Source organism: Sarcophilus harrisii, chromosome 3 (genome assembly GCF_902635505.1).
Source record: "Sarcophilus harrisii chromosome 3, mSarHar1.11, whole genome shotgun sequence".
In the NCBI taxonomy this organism is placed as follows: Eukaryota; Metazoa; Chordata; class Mammalia; order Dasyuromorphia; family Dasyuridae; genus Sarcophilus; species Sarcophilus harrisii.
In genome coordinates, this window is record NC_045428.1 from 373,989,944 (window position 1) to 374,015,478 (window position 25,535).

Below are 25,535 nucleotides of genomic sequence, written 5' to 3' on the forward strand. Positions count from 1 at the left end.
AAGGTGCCATAGTGCCTAGAGTGTGCCAGGAAGACTCTTCCTGAATTTAAATTCAGCTTCTCAGACTTGCTAGTTGTGTGACTCTGGGGAAGTCACTTAGCCTTTTGTTTCAGTTACCCCATTTTTAAAATGATATGGAAAAGAAAATGACAAACCACTCTAGTCTTTGCTGAGAAACCCCAAATGGCACTAAGACAAGTTGGACACAACTGAAACAACTATACCAGACATGGAGAGTTTATTATCTGTATCACTGGAAGCAATACACTTATTCATAAAAATATTGATAGTTTGAGGTATTAAAAAATACAATCAAAGAAATATTACTATCATTACTAAGTAGTTAATGGATATTGAATCATGATATTGGGTTATTCAGCAGCATAGAACATTTTTTAAGTTATGAATGAATGAATGAACAAATGAATGAAAGACAAAATATGTTAAGTGCTTATAATGTACCAAATGTTGCTCTAATTACTGATGTTACAAATACAAGGGGAAAAAACCTTTTCATATGAGATACATATTTTCAAGTGTTATTTCAAACTCCAATTGGGGTAGAAAACTTATAAAAAAGGAAGCTGAGGTGCAGCGGATGGGGGGTAGTAAAAAGCCCAGGGCTCCCATAGGTTTCATCAGCAGGTGATGTGATGTCTTCCTGCCAACCAGCTGTCCTGGATATATTTTAAGATAGCCTTCAATAAGTAAGGGAATAAGAAGTAAAGTTTTATGGAGAATTTACGGCAATCAAATGAAACAGGACTTGTATTTCTTTTCATTATTGGATAGTAGTAGAGTAGCTCCCTCTAGTATTCCTAAAATATCTAAGAATAAACTTGTCAGAATGTATTATTTAAGAAATGTCTTGTGAGAAAAGAGAAGCTTTCTATAATGAATGTAGTTGTTACAGGGCCAAGATTCTGCTTGCTAACAGATTCAGCATTGTAAAGTAGTTATTTAACTACATTCTAGTCAACTATTAATTTTCCAAATTAGACTGGATTAACCAAGAAGGCCATCATTGTGACTGGATCAAGAGTAGCTGCAAGGCAAGAAGGTTTGAAGTCATGTGCCTTTTTCCTTTGCTAACAGGAAAAGTCACTGGAATTTATATATCACTTTAAGGTTAGTAGAGCAATTTATATTTGATCCACACAATAACTCTAGCAGTAGGTACTATTTCTAATAAATATAATAGCTAATATGTATATAACATTTTACATATGGAAAGTTAAATATATGTGTGTGCATGCATACATATATATATATATATATATATAATTTATATATGGGAATATTTGCATATATACATACACAATACATCTATGAATGAACCTATGCTTTTACATTCCTATCTGGCGATGGGCAAGTAATTTTAATTCATCTGTCAGAATCTTAACTTCTTTATAAAATGGGTATGATCATTGATATCTATCTATCTATCTATATGTTCACACAATTATATATGTATATATGAGTAGTATATAGATTCATGTACATTTTCTACATATGCATATGTGTGTATATATGGGTATTTGTGCTTGTATATTTAATACAAATGAGTAAAATTATTCTCAGAGATTTAAAGTGACTTCTATTTCATTAGAAAAGATATTTTGAATCTTTGAGATTGATTCCAGGTCTTTCCTGATTAAATATACCTACCAAAAGGAAAAGTGAATCTCTGTATCTGACTTCTGATTCCAAACCTAATCATCTTTACATTACTTAACATACTTGTCTTATAGAATTGGGTTAGGGATAACAATGAGTAAAACTAAAAGAATATGATCTGAGAATTATAGTTAAGAAGTGTGCATTTGCATTTTTTACTTATGTACCTTACTATCATCCATTTCTAAATAGTTATCTGATATTTTAAGACCTCTTCTAACTTTATAATTTTTCTCTTTGGCTTTTTATTCCCTTTCCATTGAATCATGGAATTGGAAGAAGCTAACAGATTACTTAGAACTAGACAGCAGATGATGCATGAATAACCTCAATAGCATCCTTGCCAAGTACAATTGGAGCTTCCGATTGAAGCCCTTCAGTCATAAGGAGTTCTCCAACTAACCAAGGCAATCCATTTCCCTTTTGAACTATTGAAATAATTATGAAGATTTTCCTTATATTAAGTCTAAATTGCCCTTTCTGTAACTTTTATTTCTTGTAATTCTTCCATCTGTGGTCAAATGAAAAAAATCTAATTACCACTCTACAGAATAATGTTAAAAAATATTTAAAAACAGGCATTCTGCCCTCCTAAGTCTTCTTTACCTCAAGAAAAAAATAATTTTGGGAGGAAGGGAAATATATCCTTATATTTTAAACCTCTTGATGGCAAGATTTAAGTATTTGTATATCATATAATAATTGCTTCATCAATATTGCTTTGATCCTCACAACAATCCTGTGAAATATTGGTATTATAATTTTATTTTACAGTTAAGGAAGTTGAGACAAAAGACTAAGGGACTTGCCTAGGGTCACATAGCTAATAAATGTCTAAAGCTGGTTTTCAACTCAATCTTTCTTACTTCAGATCTAATACTTTATCCACTGCATCACCTAGCTGCAAAAAAACATTTCAGTTTTAGCTAGCAGACATTTTCCAGAAAATTTAATGAAGCTATTGGTTTATTCTTGAAATATTATGGTAATGGATAAGTTGAGAATCAACATGTTATTTTAATAAGGAAGCACGGTAAAAGGAACAAATAGGATAAGGATGAAATTGCAAATATGGGGACCAGGCTGAGCTTTGAGAAATATCTCTGAAGGCTCAACACTGGAAAACAATAAGAAACTGTTCACTTAATGTCCCGAGGCCATAAACTTGAAGGTAAAGTTTGAGAAGCTATAAAATGTGACTTAAATTAGTCCAGTATTCAAATAAATACTTATACAATATTATGAAAAGTAAAATCCTATAATGGAATTGTCAAAGAATAAAATTAAAGTTCACAAACAAGCTACTCCAAATAAACCAGCATCTTTGTAAAGAGTCAATACAATTAAGTTAAAATAAAATTCTGCTAACAAGTTAAAAATATCTTCATTATTTTATACATCATAATTTTTTTTACTTTAACATGATTAATATAGTCTATGAAAGTCTAATGTGATTTTTGTTTCAGTTCCTGACTTTCAAAGTTCAGAAAATGTTTCCATGTTTGGGGAACATTTTTTTTGTTGCATATTATAACTTTGATGAATTATTCTGTTTTATTTCACATTGTCAATAATTTTATGTAATTTCCAAAATATGTTACTTCCCAGTTGTACTTAATTTTCTATATTTTAAGTTGGAAATTGCATGGCATTGAAGTTTCATCATTTCTCTCCTTTTTGTATCAAACTATCTCCTTAGTGGGGGACCATTGGACAGGAATAGCATCTCATAAGCACAGTCAGCCAACATTGCCTCCCTCAGTGATATAAGTGATTGTTAGATGAATGTCTCTGAAACTTTTTGAGATTCCTGGAGGAGCTTTGTGAGTTGGAGAAGCTACACTTGGTGCCACTGTCACAAAACATACCTGAATTTGCAGGTGCATGCCTGCAGGAGATGTCAGTGAAAGTCAATGCTTATCAGAGCAGTTACTCTTGTGGCAGAAATTAACCTGTAGGGACCTCTCAGGTGTTGAGAAAAGAATATTTTGCTGCTGCAGAGTTTTCTTGGAACAAATACCTGAGGCACAAACATAAAACCCGGGCTATTGGCTTTATTCAAAGAGAAAGGAAGATTAACTCTTGGATTAGGAGCTTTTAAAAGATCATGATTGCATAGTCTTTAAAATTATTTAAATCAGCATATCCATAGTATACTCAAAGTGAATTTTAGTTACATTTTATAAAGAAAAAGTCCCAATCTAACCTTTGATTTTCCCCCTTAACTGTTGAGTTATTTGTCTTCATTTTAAGTGATTGTTTCCTCTAATCAATCATTCTTGGAGGGGAGAGGGGAGAAGAGAAAGAGGGGGAAAAACACCCAGAGAAAAACCAAAAGATGGAGTGTCACATTACTTGTTATTAAGATCTTTATCAAGACCAATTTGTGTATCAAGTAGGGATACAATAGAAGAACAGGAGTCTAGGAATCTCTAAATTCTACAAACATATCACAAACCAAAGGATAGTTTATTGTCCTGTTTTTTAATTCATTACTGAACAACCTTTTAATAGTAATTATCTTGATAGAGAAAATATAATCCCTGAAGGGGATTCAGCAATGAAATTAAGATGAATGTGAAATTTAAATTATTTTTTCTCACTACATTTAGCAGGGATATTATAGGAATTTAAGGGTGTAAATTAAAGTGAATGACTTTCTACTGGAGGAATCAAACTGTCAAAGAAAGGTTTGTTATGAAGACCAAAGAACTGTTTTATAAAGTTTAGATAACAAAATAAAAACTATGCTTGTGGTTTGAAGCAAGAGGCAGTATTATTTAACATATCCAATCCAGACTACATACTTTTTAAAGATAATTGTTCAAGATTCCCCTCTGTATTTCCAAGCAGGTACTTTTTCCAGTCAGATTATGATAAATTAAGAAATGAGGTGAGAAAAAGTTATCTAATATATCAAAATATTTTAACTGTTCATGTTCTTCAAATAGAAGTGAAACATATAATTAATCTCTTCTTCAACTTTAAGAATCTTCACCTGTATTGATTCATTGATTCATGACACATTCATTCCCTTTACTCACTCAAAAACAATGAATACTTCTGATATGTAAAGTTTGTAAAGACCTGTGAAAATTACCAAGATGAAGAAAATATTCCTTTTCAATTCAATAAATACTTTTTAAGTGTTTACCATGTGGTAGAGACTATGTTAACCTCTGAGGATACAAAAGAAGGCAAAAGACAAATTCTTTCATCAAGAAGCTTAAAATCTAATGAGGATAGTAACCTGCAAAACAATATAATCATAGCAAACAATATATGACAAATAGGAAATAAAGATGTAAAGCACTGGAATTAAGTAGCATAAGGGAAGGCTTTCTGAAAAAGGTGGGATTTTAGTTGAGACTTAAAGGAAACCAAGTAATCAGCCATTGGAGCAGAGGAAAGTTAAGTTTTGTTATTTTTTTCTTCTGGGGGTGAGGAAAAACACCCAGAGAAAAACTAAGAGATGGTTTACTGGTTATTAATAGTTTTATCAAGATCAATTTATTGTATCAGATAGAGATACAACAGAAGAATAAACTGAGTCCTTTGCCACCCAATGAAAAGAAAGCAATGAAAGAAGGGGGTGGGGGGTGAGAAACAACCCCATAGCATTAGGTTATATTAGGTTAGGGTATTTGTTCATCCCATATATGTAAAATAATAATCAACACAGACTATAGTGATCATGATAGAAACTTTAAAGCAAACAAATAGATCTATGTATAAATACCAGTGTTAATTTTATTGTCCATCAATAATCATCAAATTAATAGATGATAAGCAGTCACACTGACTATTCTCAAACAATGCTTAAAGAAATTTTCTTTTTAAATTCAACAGGTGGCTACTGTGTTTATTATGGTATCTTTCATTATTTTCATGACCAATTGCACTTCTGCAATAGTTTTTAAAACAATAAAATTGGATTTTCAGTGATTGGATTGCCAAATATTCTAATTAATGGTGATAATAATGTGATAATTTTTATATCAGTGTTTTATTATTAGCTCCTAAAGTGCACAGGGCTTTGTCTTACACATTTGAAATGTTTATGCTATGACCAATCTGAAATGTGGTTTATCTCTCCAAAGCTAAAGATTGCTATATATAATTTCTCATTATGAGCCACAATTATTCAAGCCTTTAGGAGAATCCTCCCATGAGAGCAGATCTAGCATACTGAAACTGTTCTTCTATATTCTTCAATATTGCATGGACAAATAAAAACAGGTTGCAAATAGGAGCTATGTGTTTAGCCCATCCCTTTTGAAGTCATCACTTTGTTTTTCTTCTGTGATTGTCATTATTTATGTGTTATATTAAACACAAACCTACTTTCTCCATGTCATGACATTTAACCTGTGTTAACAAATCTTTGTTAATAATTGAAGTTTTAGCAAATATAATTACCTACATTAATGTTGTATTTTAATACAGTATATTCTCAGTAATAATAGATAGAAGGAGTTACTTTATAAATTGTCTAATTCAGTTTTCTCACTTAACAAATAAGAAAACAGAACCACAGATATAGTGCATACTTCAAAGGTAGGAAAAAAAAAACTGATTCAGAAAAACTAGGTCCATCATACTGTTTAATACTACAAATTCTTGTTGTCCTTTCTAATTTGTAATCTGAAATTTATGCTGTTTTTAATGATGGTATTTTTGAGTAGAACAAGACAGGTTTATGGGAGTTTAGTGCTTTTCTAGTGCTATTTTTCAAGCCTTTGTACTTTAAATACATAGGCATACTTGAGAGATAGTGTTCCAGATTTCTGCTGTAATCTATTAACTGTGCAATAGAATTATATCTAAAATTAATGTACATATCTTAATTAAAAGGTTTGTTGCTAAAAATGCAAATTGACATCTCAGCATTTAGTGAGTGATAATCAGTTTGCTGATTGAAGTTCTTGGCTAAATGTTGATAACTACTTACTAAACAGGGTGAAGGTTGCTAAAGATGGGGATGGCCCTGCACCAACTTCATAAAATAAGACAAAAACATATAATAACTCTGTGGATGGAAATTAAATCATCTAGAGATGTTAGTCATAGCCTTGTAGCTTGGCTTCATCTAGTGACTTCCAAATTGAAAAGCCCTTATGTCTGGAAATATTTCATTGCAAGGCAGACTATTTTTTTTTACATACAGTCTTCCATTATTAAAATGTAAGCTTCTTGAGAGTAGTCTTTTTTGTTTGTTTGTTTGTTTACCCATCACTTTAGTACACTAAGCATTCTAAGTGCTTAAAATTTGCTTTTTCATTCATCTTCTTCTTATTCCCTCTTTGTAGTTCAGTGTCTTTCATATAATAAGGCAATAAATTGCTTGCTTTATTATACAGAAGTAACTACTTTTATTTAAAAAAATAAGTCATCTTTTTTTTTTTCTTTAAAAAAGTGTTTGGGAAATCAGTTCTAAGGCTTTAACAATATTCTTCCTAACCGGCATGATTCTCAGAAATGCCAGATAACTTGTATAAGTGAGCAAAGCTTCAGTGTTAGATAAACGATATGGGGCAACATGTTCAAGCAGAATGATTTAAAAGGCAATCATTATTATCTGTCATATCTTCTTGCCTACAGCTAACATGGCATAACCTATTAATGGAATGGCTATTATGTTTGCCAGGTCTCATTCACATGATAAAATACAAGAATTACAATTCTTCATATTTGATCTACACATTACTTCTCCTCTTCTCCAACTCCCAAAGAACAATGTTTAGTGTTATTTGTTTTTTAAAGCTCCATTCACTGCTTTTACTAAATTTGCTCACATTTGTTGTTAAAGCCCTCAAGTCTAAGAACAGTGTTTCTGGCAAATGCCCTTTGGGATTTTAACAATATTAACAGAAACAAAATCAATCGGATGACAAAAATTTTCAGAGCAACAAGGTTATGTTGCTCTTTTTATATGTCTTTTAACAGTCTTATAGGAGGTCATTTATATTACACCCTAGAGCTTAAGAATCATATGCCTTCATTTACATTTTATCTAATTTTCTTCCATTCTGTCTTGGTGCTTATCACCATAATTGTCTTGTAATGAGTTTTGACAACTACTGAGAAGGAGGGGAAGGAAGGAGGGAAGGGTGATGGGAAGGCTAGCATAGACATAAATTTTCCTCAAGCTGACACTTAAGATAGCATAAGAATGAAAATTAAGTGTCAGACATACCAAGTATTTCTCTTTACCAGGTTGAAAAGAGATTAAGGGCAAATATACTTTTGCCCTTAAGTAATTAAGATCTCACACACAAACACATTTACAAGCACGTTAATTTCTTCTTAATTATCAATATGTGTGTATATGTATACAAGCATGAATGCACATGTGTATGTGTGTAAGTGTGACATGCTTTGCCCATTTAGACTTCACAAATTCATAGCAAAGGTGTTCATACTCTTTGTTAAAGGATTATGTTAACCCAGACAAAGAAAGAAATATAAACTTCAAAGTAATTTTATAAATAAATATATGGTGAGATTAAAGTTTTGCTAGTATTAAAAGAAATATTTAAATGCTACTTATCATCATCAACAACATTGGATTCATATTTTTTTGTGATATTTATGTTGGGAAGAGTCCAGGAACAAGTCACTCTTCTACTATTTCTCTGTTACATTCAGTGTTCCATAGATTATTTCAAAGGTTGATTTGCTTTCATTTGATGTTTAAAAGCATTTAGAATTCCTGATATACTTTTGTTGTCCAGAGCCTATTATGTTTCCTTCTTTTCTTTTATTTCTTTCTTTCCTCTTTTTTCTTTGCCTTTAATTGAATTATTTGATATTGAAATTTTCTATTGCATCTACCAGGCAGATATTTGTGTAATCTGTCCATGCCTTTAAACAGATCTTAAAGAGTTCTTTTATTACATAAATATTCCTGATAGGTCCAAATTCCTCCTATGGTCATTACTGTAGCAACAACTACCATGCAAATTGTTGTATTAAGATTCTCAAAATTTAATAATGTCTATTTATCATGCTTGTTTATAATGCAGTCATAGCAAATTTTAGCATTTTAAAAAAATTATTCTTTTTTGGCATCATTAGTTTATTATTTGGAATCATGGCTTCAAACTCAAAGGAGGCATTTCACAGTTCCCATCTACCTATATTCATCTTTTCAAAATCCTTTGAGGTGTGGTCATTTTGGGCATTCATTATTTACCAGGTATAGTTTCTAGAATTTTCACTCAATGAGAATTCAGTAATAGTAAATTCTGCATCTTTTCTACATTATGTTAGCAAGTGCATGATTTCTTTTACTTTATCTAATGTAGGATTAGGAATGTAGTTATTTCTTAGGTTTGCCATGCATGATTAGTAGTATATTGTTTATGACATTGCAGTTAAAGGTAGTTTTGACAAGTAGTTTTGTCTATGACTGGTAAAACCCACTTCCAACTTACTATTACTATTACAGTAAATATGCATAGTAAAAATGTTTGTATTATCAGATCATTTCATGTACAAATGTAGTTTGTATACTTTAGTAGTCAGAACCATTTGCATTAAAGCATTTCTGTCAGGTGGGGTATCATTCATTTTCAATGTTCTTGTGTAGCATGCTTTCTTGTCATATCTGAAAAAGGAGGGATTCTACTCATTCTGCTTTCCTCTATTTCAATTTGATCATCACAATAGGGAAGAATAGGTACACACAACCTATAATCCTATTCCTTCTTACAATTTGGTAAATTCTCTAAGACTATTTTGGATGAGGATGTATTGCTTGTTGGTTTTTAAAGGAAGATGCTATATATAATTTTAACCATAATTGTATTTTCTAGGTATTGATTAAAAGCTAAGTTGAAGTAATATGTTGCACAGTTTCTGCTATTTCATTTTACAATCAACATTAAATATTTCTGGGCTACTTAAGGATAACATTTCTCTATTTTTTTCAGTATTTTTAATGTTGATATAATTTCATTCTTATACATTCCAGTAGGCTTCAAACAGGAAAGTAATAACAAAAGTCCTATGACTACTAGACTTATCCCCTCTCCGCACCTCACCAACACCACCAAGCCTGCTTTTAATGCAACCTCTTCATTTACCACATGAGAAAGTAACCTCTATGAATAATGAGCTAGCCATTTCCACAGGTAGCTGGCACAGGATTTAGAACAAGGGCCTGAAGTTGGGAAGACCTGAATTTAAATTCAGACATTAACTATGTGATCTTAGGCAAGTGACTTTGTTCTCCTTCACTGTTCTCAAGTACAAAATGAAGATAATAATAGCACCAACCTTACAGTTCATTTCATGTATAATTGTGGTCTGCACACTTTAGTGGTCAGAGCCATATGCTCTGAAGCATTTCTGTCAAGTGAGATACTATTAATTTCGTTATGTTTTAGTCTAACTTTCTTATTATATCTGAACAAAGAGGAACTCCACTCATTTTTCTATCCTCTATTTGAACTTGATCATTATGACAATTTGTAGAGTTGTGAAGATCAAATGAGATATTTGTAAAACATTTATCGTGACACATAGTAAAGCTTTTAAGTGTTTATTCACTCCCCCCTTTCTCTCCCTTCCATTAATTCCCAAATAACATCCATTTATGAGGCGGGGAAATCATCCTAGCTGAAGCAGTAAGGCACTCTAAGAGAGATAAGAAGTTCTATGTACCAAGATAGTCACCTCACTGCTTCCAATTCCTGAATGACTATCACCAACTGAATGATACCATAATTTTTAGCTTTTCAGCAACCACAGCAACTAAGACCCACAACAAAAATGCTGTGACCAAAATCCTTGACACATAAAGTAGTTCACCATTAGAAATTAATATGACTTTAGCTACTTTATGTTTTGCCATCACATTTTAGGAGCCATTGGGCCTTCCCATCTGACTCACAGATGAAACCTCCTTAATGTATTGTATTTCTCATTTAAATGTGAGCTCCTTGAAATCAGAGTTTTTTAGTTTATATCATTAGTGCTTAGCACTATATTTTTAACACATAGTAAGAACTAAATGTTTTTTCTTTCCTTAATTCATTTTTATTTATATACACATATGTGAATGTGTGTGTATATGTATGTGTATGAATAATTTTTTGTCAGAATTGTCATTTACTTATTATAACCTAAACTTCATAAGAAAGAACCCTTAAAAGCTTGAGACTTTATTTTGGTATTAAACAATCCATCACATTTGGAATTTTATAGGAATGGTCCCTCTGGAACAATTCTGCAACCTGCACATAACTCTGACAATTGTACAAAAAGAGAAATAAAGAAGAATCCTGACTATGGATGACAAGTGATGAAACCATCATGACATAAAATAACCATAATAGCATGAATCTGTTTTTTCTCTGTCAGAAAATATATAGAACAAAGAGATTACAAGAAAAGTTGAAGTAAAAATATTGAATGTTAAGAAGTATTAGGAAAAATCTATTTTTAATCTAAAATTTATATTATTTTTCACAGTTATTCAGTTACTCTTCACAAATTCTATGAATTGGCAGGAGTAAGTCTGTTTGGATATCTAGGTGAAAATACAATTAAAACAATGTTCTTGGAGTTTTAATTAGACTTTTACCCCATAGAATGACAAACCATGATATCATGGAAAGATTTAAGAGACCTGGCTTTGAATTCTAGGTATTCTATGTAACAGCCACTTAGGTAAGTCACTTCAATATTATGTGTCTTAGCTTTTCCATCTGTAAAATGAGGAGAGTAATATTTACAAGTCCTACCTTATGAGGTTGTTGAATATAAATCACTTTGAAATGTTTAATGCACTAAATAACAATGAGATATTAATTATTTCTATTGAATAGCATGTCCTCAGATAAAAATATGAAGGATTAAAAGACCTACCTTCTTTTCTTATTATCAGACTCTAGAGAACATTATTAATTTTCTTTTAAATTTGATATTTTGGGCTTTCTCCTATTTAAATCATATAAATTATCTCTTGTCTTGACAGAACTGTAGATCAGATCTATTGTTACTTCTTCCTATTTTTATTGAGTTCTTCCCTATTTGGGGGCAATCCTTTTTAGGAGTATTTCCTTAATTGAAAATCTTTGTCACAACTAGGTCTGCAGTAAGATCTAAGATGTGGTTTGCTGAAGAAAAAACAATTTGGCACATTCCCAGTGATGACATATTATGTGCAGCTTTGCCCTACTTGTAAATTGAAGGAAAATAATCTTAAATATACTTCTGTAAACCAAGCATTCAATATGCCATTTACAATTAAATTAATTCATTTCCAAATAACTTAAAACTTTTATTTTATTTTCTGAAACTTTTAAGTAGAAATGGAGACATGAAATTTGTATTTACTAACTGATTTTCTTGGAATTCAGTTCATGATTTTTATTATCAGTGGAGTATTTTAGGGTTTTTCTTGTTTGTTTTCAGATAGATTTTTATGCTAAGCTGATTTTTTTCTTTAACAAAGAATACAGATATAAAAGTCAAATAAATACTGATTATTTTTTAAAAGTTTGAAAGGAGGGAAAAAAATTAGTTCTTTTAGTCTGGCAAGAGAGGTAGTACAACTAAACTGTTGAAGTGAGAAAACAGCATTTACAGTCACTTACCCCTCAGAGTACACCAGCTTTTCTGTCTCTTGGGAGCTGCCTAGAAGCAGGAACAAATAGAGAGAAAACCATGAGAGTTATATTACTGATGATTATTAACTATCTCTTATAAGATTGTATTGTCAGAGCCATCAAGTTTTAATACCCTTGAAAGGAATTAGGGAGGTTCTTGTTAAAATAGAATGACATGGATTTATGGTATTTAATATTCCTGGGTGTTTTCCACTTTTGTGTCAATTATTTTAGTTCCTTTGTCCTGTGAATGAAGCCCTGGAGAGACTCTGGTCATGTTGTTAAGTTGTCTAAGTGTCTCAGCATATAAAATTTACCACTGGGGAATGATATAAAAGTTCATGCCATATGATCAGCAAAAGAAATATCGCCTTCTTCTCTCTTTTGAGATCACTCTCCTTTCCTCAACTCCTCATTAAAGCACACCTAAGCAATCTTTCAAACTAGATAGACAATATATAGGGAAGGACCTTGACAAGTGGTAGAGATTTTGGACGTCATAGTATAATGAAACATTATAAATGAAAGGTATTTTAGACATTATCTCATCCACCCTTGTAATTTTACAGATAAGAGAACTAAGACTTAGTAGAGGTAAATGACTCATGCATAGTCACAGAGTATGTGCCAGAGCCAATATTAAAACCTCAGTGTCTTGATCTCCCTTCATTTCTCCATGTTACATGGGCTAAAGATTAATGAACAATTATTTCTAGAGGGAATAGATTCACAAATATTTCTAGATATAAACATGAAGAGGAGAAAAGGCTACATTTGTCTGAAAAATGACATGGAGCTCATGAGGAAAGCTCAGGAATATGAAATCCCAGAAAAAGTCAGAGTTCGAAAATATGGTCAAAGGTAGGACAAAGTAAAAAGAAAGGGACATAGAAAAATATTTCTAAATGTGTGGTTGCACACCTACTAATTTGAAATAGAAACCAAGGGAACAGAACCTATTGTTTTCAAACAAAGGGTTATGAAAATCATGAGAAAAGAAGAAAATAGGTAAATCTACAGATCAAAAATCTTCTTTGCTTTGATTTTCAAGTGTTTGTAAATAAATTGACTCTAGTTTCAATGTTAGCCTTCCTTCTTCAGAGCAAAGAAGTGCTTTATAAATATAATTGGAAGACTTTTATATCCAAACTGACAAAACCACCCTGTTGTCTCAATTGCTGTCACTTCATAAAGGATCCGTTTCTTATCTGCTTAGTCATTTCACCTGTATGAAACTGTCATGAAATAGAAAACCTGGAACACTGATAGCAAGTGGAAGAAATTATTCATTTCTAATTCAGTGAAAGGAAATTGTGTTAAACTAAGGTTTGGACTCAGTGAACTGGGAGAAGATCTTCACTTGGAGTTCATTATGCCAATGTGATCATTAACTATAGAGATGGGAAAGATGGACATAGTCCCACAATGCCAAGATAGTAAGATGAATTTGAAAGGATAAAGGATTGATGTGACATATCCACATCCTTGCTTCATCCCTTTCTCCACACATTATAAATGTGTTCAGGACACATGTCACCTAATACCCAAGGAGTTCAGTAAATACTTACATATTTTCAAGAGTACAATACCATCCTTAAGCATCAATTGCACCACTGAACTCACATTTTAAAGCCACAGGGATGATTTTTTAATGTTTATACTCTTAGGAAATGAAGAGTGAAATTCTATGCGTATTTGTTTCTCAGGAGGTGATATGAGACACTGCATTTTTTTTTACAATGTCAATTCATCTCAGTTAAATAAAAAAAAATAATTTTAAAATTTATTTTTAACAAAGGATGCTGTATTAAGCACTTACTGCAAAACCAAGATAGGCAACAATACCTTCCATTTCAATTCATTTTAAAAAGATTTTTTTTTTAATCTTTTAAAATCCACGTTGTCACCTTCCTACTCGAACTGCCTACCCACAATCAAAAATATGAGGAAAAACAAAACCCATTACAAAATATAGAGTAAATTAAAACTAATAAACAAAAATATGTCAAGAATATAGTGAGTCCGAACTGATGCTGAGTGAAATGAGCAGGACCAGGAGATCATTATATACTTCAACAACAATACTATATGATGACCAGTTCTGATGGACCTGGCCATCCTCAGCAACGAGATCAACCAAATCATTTCCAATGGAGCAGTAATGAACTGAACCAGCTACACCCAGAGAAAGAACTCTGGGTGATGACTAAAAACCATTACATTGAACTCCCAATCCCTATATTTATGCACACCTGCATTTTTGATTTCCTTCACAAGCTAATTGTACAATATTTCAGAGTCTGATTCTTTTTTTACAGCAAAATAATGGTTTGGTCATGTATACTTATTGTGTATCTAATTTATATTTTAATATATTTAACATCTACTGGTCATCCTGCCATCTGGGGGAGGGGGTGGGGGGTAAGAGATGAAAAATTAGAACAAGAGGTTTGGCAATTGTTAATGCTGTAAAGTTACCCATGAATATAACCTGTAAATAAAAGGCTATTAAAAAAAAAAAAAGAATATAGTGAGTCCTTCACCTTTTTATTAGGTGGGAAGCATATTTTACCACTGGTCTTCTGGAGTCTTGATTGGTCATTATATTAATATTAGCACAGCCAATTGCATTCCACTATATAATTGTACATCGATTCCTAAATTCACTTTCTCACTTCAAAAGTCTCACATGTATTATTGTATAGAATTTGTATAAATACAATTTATATAAATGTTTCTATTTTTTAAGCTTGAATTGCATAACTCCATTTTTTTATTAATTTAACTACCATCTAATTACCCCACTCTCTTCCTCTCAAAATTATTTTTCTTCCCAATTGGATGTGTGTATATGTGCATTTTTTCCCATTTCTTAAAAACAAGTTCAGATGAGTGTGAAATTCAAGTATAGGGTATCCTTCTTCCCCACCTCATATATATGTCCTAATTGTTTGCATATATCTCTATTCATGCAAGTTAATCATATGAGATCAGTTTCTCTCACTTTTCTTTCCCTTATCTACTGTATACCTTTTTGGTGTATTTCTTTTCTTCTCACATTCTATTCTTTCCTTAAGATCATCCAGATATAACTAAAACAGCTCACAGATACTGTGTGTATGTGTGTGTGTGTGTGTGAGTGTAAACATCTGTCCATCTGTGTGTCTATGTGTGTATGCATATATGTATATTTATTTTCTCCTTGATCCATTCTTCAGGTCATTTGTTTTGCTAACTTTACTTGCATTTTTTAAAACTTTTTGTCTTTGTTTTTTGGGAAGATTAGGTAAAATTATCTCATGTGATTAAGTTGCATAAATAGAGATATATCAAAACAAGAAGGACACATATATTGGGTGAAGGAAGGAGGATTCCTTACAATTTGATATTACTCTCCTCTGAACTGGATTTTTTAAAAGAATAATAAATATACACACACTATTGGGTACAAAAATAATTTTAATTAAAAATATAAAGGAAAGCAGAGAAGTAATTAGAAGGTTGTAAAATTAAATGAGAAATTAGACTTAAAATCAAACTTTAAAATACATGCACACATTTATATTTCAGTGGCTTCTATTTGATTGTTTTGAATTTTCAGGGAAGTTTTTGCTTAACTCTTGTGCTAAGCTCTTAATTCTCTTTCCAATTTTTTCTTTCATAGCTCTCATTTCTTTCCCATTTTTGCCCTCAATCATTCTCATTTCAATTATTTATTTTAAAACGTTTTTATAACTCATTTTCCCTAACAAATTTATTTGTTTTTAATGCATGTTGCTTTATGATTCATGTTCGAAGAGAAAAATCAGATCAAAGGAGAAAATCTATAGGAGAAATTTAAAAATAGACAAAAAAGTCAACATAGCATGTGTTGATTTATATTGACTTTTCATTGTTCTTTTTTGGATGCAGATGTCCTTTTCTGTCTAGTCTATTGGAATTGCTGTGGATCACTGAAACACTTAGATGAACCAAGTTTTTCATAGTTAATTATCACACATTCTTTTCATATATTTCTGGTTCTGTTTGTTTGCTCATCATCAGTTCATATAAATATTTTCAGGCCTTTCTAAAATCAGCTTGTTCATCATTTTTATAGAACAATCATATACCACAACTTGTTTAGCCATTTCCCAATTGATAGGCATCTACTCATTTTCCAATTCTTTTTTTTTTTTTTTTATTTAATAGCTTTTTTATTTAGAGGTTATATGTATGAGTAACTTTACAGCATTAACAATTGCCAAAACTCTTGTTCCAATTTTTCACCTCTTTTCCCCCCCCCTCCCAGATGGCGGGATGACCAGTAGATTCAAATATATTAAAAAAAATTGATATAAAAATTAACATGACCAAACCATTATTTTTGCTGTACAAAAGGGAATCAGACTCAAATATGGTACAATTACGTAAAGGAATTAAAATGCATGGGCATAAATATGGGGTTAGAATTAAAATGGGGTTTTAGTCATACGAGTTTTTCTCCTTAGCTGGTTCATTCATTACTGCTCCATTAAATATTTTTGATCTCTTACAAAATGGAATCCACCAGAACGGGTCATCATATAGTATTGGTTGGTTAAATGATCTCTGTCCTGCTCATTTCCTCAGCATCAGTTCTTAAGTCTCTCAGGCCTTTCTGAAATCATCCTTTGGTCATTTCTTAAGAACAATAATATTCCATAATATTCATATACCACAATTTCTTCAGCCATTCTTCAACTGATGGGCTCCATTTTGGTTTCCAGTTCCTAGCCACAAAAAGGGCTGTCAAAACATTCTTACAGGTCCCTTTCCTTTTTTAATTTCTTTTGGATATGATAGTAACACTGCTGGATCAAATATACGTTTGATAACTTTTTGAGTTTCCAAACCTCTCCAGAATGTTGGATTCTTCCCCAACTCCACAACAATGCTAATCCAGTTTCATCCCCCAACAATCATGATTTTTTTCCTGTCATCTTAAATTAAGGTTTTGAAATATCTTAGAGTTTCTTAATTTGAATTTCTCTGATTAATAATAACTTGGGCATCTTTTTATATGATGAAATGGTTTCAATTTCTTCATCGAGGGTTGTCTGTTCATTCCTTTAACCATTTTTTCAATTGGAGAAAAGGCATTTTTTTAAATTAGGTAATTATCTTATATTTGGGAAATGGGTTTATCGAAACTTTCTGGAAAAATATTTTTCCCAGTTTTTTGCCCCTTCTAATCTTTCCTTGGTTTTGTTTTCCAAAAATTTTGTTGGTATGTCAAAATTTTCTTTTTGTGATCAGTAATGATTCTGTTCTTCTTTGGCCAAAAGTCCTTCCCCCCAGGTCGGATTAAACTATCCTGTGTTCCTCTAATTTATTAATAATTTCTTTTACCTAGGTCATGAACCCATTTTGCCTTATTTGGTGACGGTGTTAAAAGTGTGGATCAATGCCACTTTCTATATTCTTTCAATTTTTTCCCTAATTTTTTAAACAGTAAGTTTTATCCCAAAAAGCTGGGGTCTTTGGGTTTGTCAAAGAATAGGTTGCCTTAGTTGTTGACTGTTTTGTCCTTGGAAACTAATATTCCAGTGAACAAATAATCTATTCCTTAAATAACAAATGTTTTGGTAACTGCTGCTCTATAATATAAATTTTTAGATCATTTTATAAGCCACCTTCATTTGTTTTTTTTTCTTAATTCCCTTGAAATTCTTGACCTTTTGTTTTCCTAGTTTTTTTTTATTTTTTCTGGTCATTAAAATAGATTTTTAAGTTGATTGGTTAGCACTAAATAAATAGATTACTTTGGTAATTTTTCATTTTTATTATATTTTCCCTAAGAGCATTTAATATTTTCAATTTTGATCAGACTTAATTTGGGTGAAAAGTGGTCTGTAATTTTGGTCATAAAGTTTCTGATTTTCCCTTGGGATGATTCTAAATATTTTTATTATCAATGTTACTTTGGGAATTTCTCTTTGTAACTCTGACTGTTGGATTTTTTTGTGATATATAAAATTGTGACTTATATGGGTTTATTTTTAACCAAACTTTCTCTTTGGATTATTTCTAATAACTTTTTAGTAGAATCTCTGGTGTTGTCTAAAATTTACCATCATATCTCCAAAGAGTGATAATTTGGTTTCTTCATTGCCTATTCTTATTCCGTTAATCTCTTTCTCAGCTCTTACTGCCAAAGCTAGCGTTTCAATACAACATTAAATAGTAACGGTCTATGGGCAACCTTGTTTCCTCCAGATTTATTGGGAATTTTAGTTTGTCTCCATTGCATATGATGTTTATTGATGGTTTTAAATAGATACGTATTTTTAAAGGAAAATCATTTTTCCTATACTCTCGAGTGTTTTTAATAGGTGGATGTTGGATTTTGTCAAATGCTTTTTCTGCAACTTTGGACGATCATATGGTTTTTTTAATTTGGTTATTAATAACCTATTATTTGATAGTTTTCCCTAATTTTGAAACCCTGCATTCCTGGTATAAATCCTCTTGATCATAGTGTATTATCCTGGGGATGATTTTCTGTAGTCTTTTGCTAATATCTTTTTAAGATTTTGCATCAATTTCATTGGGAGTTGGTCTATAATTTTTTCTTTTTTAATCTACCTGGTTTGGTATCAATTACCATGTCTGGTATAGAAAGAATTTGGTAGGACTCCTTCATTCTCTATTTTATCAAATAATTTATATAGCATTGGGGCCAGTTGTTCTTAAATGTTTGGTAGAATTCACAGGTAAATCCATCTGGTCATGGGGATTTTTTTCTTAAGGAGTTGTTTAATGGTTCTATTTCTTTTTTTGAAATGGGACTATTCAAGCAATTTACTTCCTCCTCTGTTTGTCTGGGAAGTATATATTTTTGGAGGTAGTCATCCATTTCAATTAGGTTATCAATTTATTGGCATAAAGTTGAGCAAAATAACTCCTTATTTCTTAATTTCCTCTTCATTGGTGGAAAGTTCCCTTTTCATTTTTAAAATTACTAATTTCATTTTTCCTCCCTCTTTTCTAATCAGATTTGCAAAGGCTTTCTATTTTATTGGCTTTTCATGGGCCAATTCTTAGTTTTATTAATTAGTTAAATAGTTTTTTACTTTCAATATTTTTAATTTCTCCTTTTAATTTTAGAATTTCAAATTTATATTTTATTGGGGTTTTAATTTGATCTTTTTGGTTTTTTAGTTGCAAGCCCAATTCATTCTTTTCTTTCTCTGTTTTTTAATAACCTCTAAAGATATAAAATTCCCTCTTATTACCACTTTGGCTGCATCCCACAAATTTTGGTATGATGTCTCATCATTGTCATTATCTTGAGTGAAATTATTAATTGTATCTTTAATTTGCTGCTTCACCAATCATTCTTTAACACGAGATTGTTTAGCTTCCAATTACTTTTTGGTCTATTTACCCTTAACTTTTTATAATTGTTTTTTTATCATGATCGAAAAGAAACATTTACTATTTTGCTTTTTCTTGCAAAATTTGGGTCTTATGTCCTAATATTGGTCAGTTTTGAATAGGTTCCATGAACTGCTGAAAAAGGTATATTCCTTTCTATCTCCATTCAATTTTCTCAAAGATCTAACATACCTAATTTTGCTAATATTTATTTCTTCTTTAATTTCTTTCTTATTTGTTTGTGGTTTGATTTTTCTAATTCTGGGAGTGGGTTAGGATCTCCACTATTACAGTTTTGTTGTCTATTTCTTCGGCTCTTAACTTTTTTAGGAATTGGATGCCAACCACTAGGTTGCATATAAGTTTAATTTGATTTTTCGCTGTTTTGCACCCTTTGCAGGATGTAGTTTTTTCCTTATCTCTTTTAATTAGATCAGTTTTGCTTTTGCTTGATCAGAAAGATGCTACCCCTCTTTTGACTTCATCAAGCATAATAGATTTTGCTCCAGCCTTTTCCTTTACTCTATTTTCCCTGCTTTAAATGTGTTTCTTTAAACAATATATTTAGGGTTCTTCATCAGTCTTATCTCCTCCTTTATGGGGGAGTTCTCCCATTCACATTTACGGTTTAATTAAATCTGTATTTCCTGCCCTCCTAAAACCCCAGATTATGCTTTACTTTTTCTTTCTCCCCCCAACCCTCTTTTTGAACTTTAACCCCATTTATCACAATCTTACCCTCTTTAGAATCTCCCCCCCCTTTGAATTTTTCCCCTTCCTTCCCTTTTCTCTTTTTTTCCTTTCCCTCCCCTTTTTTAATGGGGGCAAAGGGGCATTTTCTCTAAAACAAATGTCAATTTTTTTCACCAACTCTGGAAATAAGATTACATTGTTCCTCCCTTTCAAATTCCCTCAGATAATAAGTTTCCCTCTTCGTGGGATGGGTTTCCTTCTTTTTTATCCCTCATTCCACCTTATTCTCCATCATCCATTTCCTATCTACTTCCCTTTTTTTATTTATATCAGTACAATCAAATTGACATGTATTCTTTGTTATATCAATAAAAAGAAATAAAATTCTCAAAGTTATTTTTACCTTTTCTGCATCTCTTGGGTTCTATGGTTAGATCAATTTTTGTTTATTCTGGTTTTCCTTAGGAAACAAATGGAATTCTTTGTTTATTAAATATTCATCTTCTTCCCTGGAAGAAAATGCTCACAACTGGGTAGTTTATTCTTGGCTAAAGTTCTTTGCCTTTCGATATCATATTCCAGGGCCTTCGATCCTTTTGGGAGGCGGCCGATCTTGGGTGATCCTTATTGTGGCCCTCATTTTTTTGTTTTTTTTTTGGCTGCTTTAAATTTTTTTCCTTAATCGTGTTCTGAAATTTGGACAATATTCCTTGGGTTTTTTATTTTTAGGGTCTCTTTCAGAAGGTGTTCAATTAATTTTTAATCCTTTTTACCTTCTGGTTCTAACATCTGGGCAGTTCTCTTTGATGATTTCTTGTAAAAATAGTATGTAGGATCTTTTTTTCTCATAATTTTTGGAAAGTCAATAATCCTCAGATTTCTCTCCTGAATCTATTTTCCAAGTCTTCATTTTCAAGTAGACAATTCGCTTTCAGTTTGCAATGCTTTTTGGTTTTGTGACTGATTCTTCTTCTCAATGAATCATTGTTTCTATTTGTTTAGTTCTAATTTTAAAATTATTTTCTTCATTAGTTTTTTTTTTTTACTTTTTCTGTATATATCCAATTTAGTTTTTAAATGTATTTCTTTGTTCTGTAGAATTTTTTTCCATTTCACTAATTTTTTTTTTTGTGAATTATTTTCTTTTCAATTAAGATCCTACTTTCTTTGGTTCTTTGTCTTTTCAATTCACAAATCCTTTTCTAGTGATTCTTTTTTTTCAATTAAATTCTTACTTTCCGAGATTTTTTTTTACTTTTTCCATTCACAAATTTTGTTCCTGCACTTCCTGGAATTTTTATCTTTTCAATTTTATTTGGAATTTTACTCTTTAAAGGCTTCTCTTTCCTTTCCCCATTTTCTTCAACTCTCTTTTGAGACTTTAAAATTTCTCTTCATAGGAGCATCATGTAAAAGGGGACAGGTGACATTCCCTTTGGGGTTTGTCTGTATTTGCTATTAGTCTCTTCGGTTTGCTGACCCTCTTTTCCATAATTGTAGATCATTCTTTTCATCTTTTTTTTGTCTTAAAGCCTTTGGGTATGCCCCCTAGGCAAAGGGGTTCCAGCTTCCTCTCAGAACAGGAGACATTAAACCGGTTTTCTCTGGGTATGGGTGCTCTGGTGAAGTCTTCCCTTCCCCAACAGATGGATTCAGCATGGCTGAGCTATCAAAGTGCCCAGGGCTGTGTGGGTTACGGTGCCCCAGGCTGAACTAAGGGGTGAAAGTGTCACTCCCCCAGGCTAGAGCTTCTTGTGGGGCTGTGGGTATTAGCAGCTGACCACAGACCTCCAATTCTACCAGAACTCAGCCCAGAACTCTGCCCCAATGTCTCTGCCTGATGCAAATTGGCCCAGTGAAAGCTCTATAACCCCAAGCTGAGCCCCAGACTGTGCAGATTAGAGGCTAACCTGGGCTCTGACCTCCTGCAGTGCAGGTTCGCAACTGCCCCAAGGAAAAGCCCCATTCTGCGGGTTGGGGCTTCAAGCTTGTGCTGAGATCTGTGCTCTCACTTTCGGTTTGAGGCTCTTCTCAGAAACTAATTTATCTCCCAGTCTATGCTGATCTCCCCCCTGGCCCCAGAACAAACCTTTTTTTTGGCGAGACTGCACATTTTCTTCGGCTGGTGAGTTGTTATACTTTTTATCTTTATGAATTGTAGCAGTCAAGACTATTTTTGAGGTTGGATATAATATTGATAAAGAGGGTAAGAGAAGAGCTTAGAAAGTTGCATGTGCCTTCTCCGCCATCTTAGCTCCGCCAATGTCATTTTCCAATTCTTTGCCACCACAAAAAGAGCTGCTATAAACATTTTTTTTTTCATATGTGGGTCCTTTTCCCTCCTTTTTTATTTCCTTGGGATACAGACCCAATAATGGTACTGTTGGAGCAAAGAGTATGTGGAGTGTTATAGCCTTTTGAGCATAGTTCCAAAATGCTCTCCAGAATGGTTAGATCATTTCTAACTCATTTTTAACTCATCTTGATTTTTCTACAAATTCTACCTGTGTCTAAACTGATTCCCTTCCTCTAAGCTATTGTATATAGATGTTTTGGAGTGATTTTCTTCTTCTGAAATTTTATTTTGAAAGTTCCTATCACCATAAAGTCTATCATGTGACTTTTTTTGTTTTGTTTTGTTTGTTTGGGGTTTTTGTGTGTTTGTTTGCCCATTATTCTAGACTACTTCTAAACTTCAGACTTGATGTCAAGGATGGGCTCTATGATTCTTCCAGAGGTAAGGTCCTGTTGTTGCTTTGAGAATTATTGTGTGTTGTGTTATTTTAAGATATTAGGGAGAAGATAGGGATATTTGAGTTTTCAATGTTCCTAAAGGGGTTTTATCTAGGGGAAAGTCTGATTTTTGACTTCTAGACCTAAAGTCCTCAAATTCTTGATCTGAGATAGGTTTTTTGCCTGGGCAGAATGCTGCTACACTTCACCTTATCAATCAGTTAAAAATGATTGTTGTTTCAAAGTCATCAAATCTAGACTCCTATTTTATCTGTGTTTCTTACCTTAATTGTTGCTTTCCAGGTAGGGCTATTTAGTGAAAAAGAGATCCTGATTTGAAAAGATTTAGATTATGTCATTGCAGGTCTTCTGGCTTTTGATTTTTTTCCTTTCTCTGTATACTCTCTCCTCCAGAAATTCCTACACAATACACAGATCCCCCTCTCATTGTGCCTTAGAACTATAATTAGGGTCTGGGTAGTTGGCAAAAATTTTCATTTGGTACTTTTGTCTGGAATACTACTCAAGGTGGGGCTGATAATGTCCTAACATAAGTCTGGAACTTCCTTTTGTGCTGGTGTAGAACATTTTTCTGGGCGCTGGAGTGCCATTCCCCTTATTTACCCATTGTGAAATTGTCCCTAATTTCTGCAAACTTTTTCCTATCTGTTCCTATGATAACATAGTCAAAGAACTTACTTACATTTTCTGAATTTTTCCATCAGGATTCAGTCTAGTACAATTTATAGGTCTCTTTGGAGAAGTTGTGGGCTGGAGTTTAAGCTGAATCTCTTCTTTCCATGCTGTCATTTTGGCTCTGCTCCCAATTCTATGGATTATTATCACACACTTTCAAGAATGTCACAATCATAGAATTAAAGAATTGGAGAATTAGAAAACATACCCATTTAGTCTAAACCATACACAAAATGCTATACCACACCAAACAAGTTTTTTCTTTATCTTTAATTTCCATAATGTTCTTGGGAGTTAGATATTCAAAATATTCCGTTTCCTATGTTACAGGTAGGGAAATGGAATATCACAGATTAGCATGTGAAAAAGATAGAATTTGAAGAGTTTCTTTTGCTGATGATATCTATTGATGTTCTTTTTATATCATGAAGTCCACTTCTTTAAGGAACTTTCAATTTCCTTAAAGAGATAAAACATATTCAATAAAATAATGATAAAAAAATTTTAAAAAATGATGATGATGATGGTGGTGGTGATAGTGATAATAATGATGATAATATCAACTTTATTATCAACCATACTGGAATATATTTTCTTGATTTTGATTTTCAATTTCCTGCTTCACGGTATTTATACAGGCTAAGTTGTTCCATATACCTGAAATAAATGCCTTATTCACCTCTAATGTTGCAGTATGGGAGCCACCTGCCAGTGGCTGCTAGAGGTCTATCTCAAACCTTTAGAATGGATCTTTTCATATGAGAGGATGATGATCATGTAAGGAGACTGAGAGGCAGTTGCTTTGTCTGACCTCTCTCCTTTTTCCTCTGCCTCAAATTTATTTCATTTCCAATTAATAAGGAACAATTGTATCAGCAAAGGCTGCTTTGCAACTCCTTCATGAGTTATGATCCACAGCTGCAGAGGCTCTCAGAGAATTGACCTGCCCTTTCACTAGGCATGATCCTTAACAATCTCCAATTGAGAATTTTTTTTAACCCCATAATTTAGTGCTAAGCTTTGGTGCCATTCTCTTATTAAAGCCTACATATTCGGCTAAAAGAGTTTTCTCCCTTTTCAAGGGAACATGATGCCTAGATGTCTGTTTTGTCACTTTATCTTCATACTTTTTGGGTAAATATATCTATTGCTACCAAGTAGAAAAATTCTTCAAAGTATGGACTGTATCATGTCAAGCATTGCTTCCCCCATATGTGCAACATTCTTTGTATTAAGAGGCTTGCTGGAATCAGCTTGTATAAACTTGAGAGAATGGATGATTAAATTTTTGTGTGACTATTCAAGTTTTGAAAATCAGCAAATGCCACAAGTCATGGTTTGATTTGTTTTTCATTATTTCCATAGACTTTAGAAAATGATGGAGAAAATGTTCCTAATACAGATTAAATTTAAAAGTAGCCTGTGAGTTTTTCAGAGAGCTATATTTTAAACACTTAACAGCATGCCTCTGCTTGTATATAGTAAGTACTTAATAGATATGTGTTACATTGTATTGAACAACTTTAGGAAAGTACAAAAAGATTGATTTGAAGAAGTAGGAAAGAATGACATTTTAAGCAGAATATGATAAGGTAAATGAACATATTGAACTAGTATGATGATCTCTGAGGTTTCTTTCAGCTCTAAAGCTCTATGCCTTAGAGCCTATTAATCTAATGTGTTTCCACACTAGGGGATATATGAACACATAATTAGATCACA